Below are 4,820 nucleotides of genomic sequence, written 5' to 3' on the forward strand. Positions count from 1 at the left end.
AACTGCCACTAGTGAAGTTTATTTTATATTTCCCAGCATTCAAAAAGCATGACTTAAGTTATCCAAATCATTAGATTTTGCATAATAGTAAATTAGAGTACTTTTAGGGTGTATGGGAGCTGTTGAGTCACGGCCTGAAGCACTGATTGACCACCTGAGGCAAGCATTGAATCAGCCATGGGAGCACAGGTGAAGGCGATTCAGCTCTGTGACTAGAAGGGGTGGAGCCTGGTTGTACCTCTCCTAGACCCCCATTTAAGGGCTGACTGCCATTTGGGAAGGGTCTCTTTCTGGAGATCCTTTCTTTTGGAATTTTCTACTGTGAGCCTAGGACAAGGTTGAACATTTTGTTTTTTATTGTCTCTTTCCACTGTGATAACCTTTTGAACTATAAATCTGCAAAATACAATCCTAGCCATGCCACTCTTTTAACTGTACATTTGTTAATTATACATAGGGTCATGGCAAGATTTAGTTTCTGTACTGAGGAGTGGAAACAATCTCTTCTTTTTTTCTAGATAAAAGAGTATTGAGGTGTCTAGATGATCACTCGGTCCTGGAAATTTGACATATGAAGACAATGCCAGGTACTGTGAGATTTATATGTGAGATTTATAAGTCATATGATCGACTTTCTTAAGCTTGTGCTCAACTTATTATTCCCAATAATTTATTGTGATACACTTAGTTCCATTTATGGATTAACATCAAAATTGATTTCTACAATTCTGTTTATTTTTAATAAGTGTTTGCTCTGCTGCTCAGCTAAGCACGTGTCTTCTATGATAAACAAACAGTATTTACTAATTTACTAAATATGAGAGTATTTTTATGAGAATATGTTTAGCATTTACTAAACAGTATTTAGTGCACCTTGCCATTTCAAATGGGCCTTGTGGTAGATTCCATGTGAATGTGTTTCAGGACTCAGCTGAAGCATCTCTGAGTCTTGACTGTTAGAAGGAAAACTCATAATTGCAAACCGTGGCTTCTAAATATCTTGAAGAAGCATGCCTGGATTTCACAAAGACTAAGAATCCTTCACTTCTTGAAAGTGAATAGCTCTGTGCTTAGAACCTGAAGAAATGAATGCATTAGATTCTTCTTGTTCACTGAGCAAAATGTCCTCAAAATAGAGATGTGACTAGAGAATTAGACTATGCATCACTATTGTTTTAATCTAATTTTGTGTAAGAAAGCACAAGGAAGATATGCAGTGCAGTTACTTCAATGTAGATACATAGCCATGCTTTGACAGCCTTGGTGCAAAGGGTGTGTTCCTGTTTCCACTGGCGCTGAGCACGTTCATGAGCAGATCACCTGACACTGCTGGATCAGGCATTCTCAATCTTGAGTTACATTATCTGCAGAGCAAGATGTAGTCTTTACTTTATTCATGGTTATGCAGGACCTATTTCATACTGAGACTAGAATTGCTGATGCAGTTTTGCTTTTGGGAGCTGGGACACAACACGTTAGAACGAATTTGTGTAGGTGATTCATTAGAAGTTCATGTCGAGATCAACTCCACTGTGGTCCTAACTCATCTTTGTGCAGAAATACAAAGAGTTTGAAGGAGTATCAACAGAAAAGATATCAGTATCTTTGTCTCTCTTATTGTGACTGCAGTAAAATAAATGATTCAGTGTTAAGATGGATGGAAATATATTTTCAAGCAATTTCTTTTTTTCAGGTTTTTCAGATTTATCTTTGTAATTGTTTTGAGTTCTCTTGGTTTTGCTTTTTAAAGCACTCAGACTACATCAGATGATTTTAAGGCTTTTTTGTTGTTTTATTTTGTATGTTTGTTTTGAATGGATAAACAGGAGGGCAGTCAGGTGATCTCTCAGTTTCATAATTCTTTACAAAAAGCTCTTTGTTTCTTAATTTTTTCCATAAACAATCTGATTAATGTTTTTGAATCTGTGAAAGCTGGAATTATTTTATAACTATATCTAAATAGTAGAAAGCATCTATCTTCACAAGGAATGTCTCAGCAATTAAATGCATTAGCAGTATGGCACAATTACAAGGAATATAAATCATACAGCCTAACTGAATTCATGGATTTTTTTTTTTTAATCAGTGTACACTCCACCTAATGACAACAGCATATTTAGCCTGTCGGTGAATTCTGTCTTTATTGTCTGTTTTAAAGTTTCAGCAGGCTTTTTGTGCAACTTCTCCTCATGTTGTTGATCCCAGGTACAGACATGCTTGCATACAGCATGTTCCATAAATTAGATAATAGTACAGCCAGCCCTGGCTGTGCAGTGCAACTCGCTGCCACCCTGAGACATCAGCTCCGGGAGTTACTGAGCAGGCGGCGCTGTCGCTGTTGCCACATCATCTCTGATCTAGTCTGGTTCAGCCTGCTGCTTCATAGTCACTTGAGGGGTTCCTTATGGGGATACTGAAGCAAAAACACTTCTTGCATCTAGGATGAAGATTTCTATTTTGGACACAAGGATCTCTCCTCCTTTGGGATTCTCAAGCAAAGACCACTGCCTGTTGTACCACCTGCTGGATGGAGCTGCTCTAGGGCATCATATACAAAAGTTTCCTTTTCTGCAGTTCTACTTTAAGTCTGGTGTAGTGTATATATACACACCTTATGTGTTCCCACAAGGCAGCAAAATTATGTGTGTAATTATGGGTAAGCAACATTTTACTTTATGCAAAGACGATTAGCCAGGTTGTTCCAGGAAGCAATCTTTGTAGCCCAGGTGTGGCACATGAATAAATTTTGCCCAAATCCCAGGCATGTGATGTTTCCTGCACTCATGCAAGATATCCTGCATTTCTTTCACTGGAATGCTGAGTCACATCTTCAGACATCACTGTCACCAACCAATGTAAAAATGGCCTGAAAAAATAGCTGAAGATAACACAAAACAGCTGTTTCCCTATACCAGATGTTACAGATCTACAAAATGTCTGAATTTCCCAATTTTGAATCCAAAATTCATCCCTGGAAATGCTTCAGGAGTTGTACGTTTTACAGTGATAGAGAGAAGCATGGTGACAAGACTGAGTCATTTGTAAGGTCAGCTTTGAGTTCACCCTTGAATTGTGATTCTGTTAAAATAACAAGCAAAGATTTTGGAGTTGATCACTCTGTTACGTTTTTGTTTTACTTGTAAATAATGTGGCATTTTTTTACTTGACTGTTCAAAGTTTGTTCTTCCCAGATGAACATGCCTCCAAGAATGGGTATTGCCTTTGAGGTAGATTTTTTTTAATTGCCATTGGCTGAGTTCTTGATTACTGAAATAAAGAATGGCTCAGAGTCTTTTTGCCTTATCTAAGAAGTGCAAGGCGGAACACTTGGTAAATGTTTGTTTGGTTTGTTGTTTTTTTTTTGGCCTATCTCTATTGCAGGACAGGGAGGGGTTTGTTTGCCTCATCATCCTGTGATCTGAGAGTTTGTTTTGCAAAGGAGAACATGGGGATGGTTTCCTTGGGCTCTGAAGCCTGAGGCAATGAGTGCTGGGAAACGTAATTGGGGCCCATTCTTAATATTTGTTGAATGGCTTTTCTTTTTCTTACTATAAGCAAAGACAGACAAGGGGCAAGGCAAAAGCATGTCAGAAATAGGTGTTTTATTTATAACTCAGTGCAGTACAAAAAAAAAAAAAAAAAAAAAAAAAAAAAAAAAAAACAGAAAAAAACAAATACAGTCCAGTTCAACTTTTGCTTTATGTCACTGTATTGTACTTGCTGCTCCTCTTCTCAAGATGACAGTCCTGGGACCCTGATGCCAACCGGTGGAAGATGGATTCCCAGACACAACATCTGGCTCTTTGCATGAGTCCTGAGGCAGTCAGTTGAGCTGGTGGCCGTGAAGTTGCCTCTGGCTCTGACATGTGGTTGCATTACTCGCTTGATGGGCTCTGTGGTGGTTTTGCCTTTCTGAATTCTGCTTCATTCTGACTTTTCAGTCTGAGTCATCTTCACTTCTTAATTTTTTTTGTAGTGGCCATTCCCTTTAGAGGAGGTATTGCTCTTCCCTCCCAGTCTCTTGTACTCCTGAGGCTGGATGCAGTAAGGGCAATCCCATAAACAGCACACAACCTGCTGACGGACATAGCTTTTCCCAGTGCCCTGGTCCTGAGTTTGTCTGATAGACAAAAAAAAAAACTCTTATTCATTTTTTCTCTTCATTTAAGAACTCTTTACAGTTTTTCATGGTTCTTACAGATATTTCTTGTCTGGAGTGGTACACAGGTTTAGCCTGCAGGATTAAACCCCTCTGGTCTCAGAGCTGGACATTGCAGATGAGGCAAATAACTAAATATGGGCTGGAGTTACTGTTATGCAATAGTTTTACTTGCTAATTAGATTAATACTGATAATTTCTCACTCTCCTTGGCAGTCCCTAAAATGCCCAAAGAACAGAAATTTTAATCCCCTTCCACATCCAGACAGATTGTTTCACCATAAATAAGAGCCCATAACCATTAAATCTGAAGTGCACATGGAGGGTATGCAACTCAATTACAGGAGGGAAAGCTGTTGCTGGCTGAAACTGATGTTGAAATTGGGTATGGCTACTGCAAATCACTGTGGAATTACTCAAGCTGGTGTTAAACAAGCAGCAGGGCAAATTAGCCCTGTATTGAGCTGCATGCTGCTGTGCTTACATGGCTACTGGTGCCTAAGTTAACATGTCTAAAGGCAGCACAGCTATCTCTTCATAACCCTGCATCTTGCTTGTAGCTATACCCAATGGGAGACCAAGGAATAGGAACTGCTTAAAATAACTTGTCTGCAATTCTGAAAATTAGTGTCTTGTCTAAAAGCCTGAGAGCATAATCTGA

The 4,820-nt window shown here is 38.9% G+C and overlaps 1 long non-coding RNA gene across 1 annotated transcript; it reads left to right on the forward strand.

Moving 5' to 3' along the window:
* The first annotated feature begins 291 nt into the window (after positions 1–291).
* On the forward strand, positions 292–3,292 carry LOC122189609. Its single transcript, XR_006181882.1, has 3 exons — positions 292–337; positions 519–587; positions 2,442–3,292. It is a non-coding gene; the product is annotated as an uncharacterized LOC122189609 (long non-coding RNA).
* Positions 3,293–4,820: the final 1,528 nt, after the last annotated feature.

Source organism: Lagopus leucura, unplaced genomic scaffold (genome assembly GCF_019238085.1).
Source record: "Lagopus leucura isolate 7727_CA_CO unplaced genomic scaffold, USGS_WTPT01 Super-Scaffold_100157, whole genome shotgun sequence".
Lineage (NCBI taxonomy): Eukaryota > Metazoa > Chordata > Aves > Galliformes > Phasianidae > Lagopus > Lagopus leucura.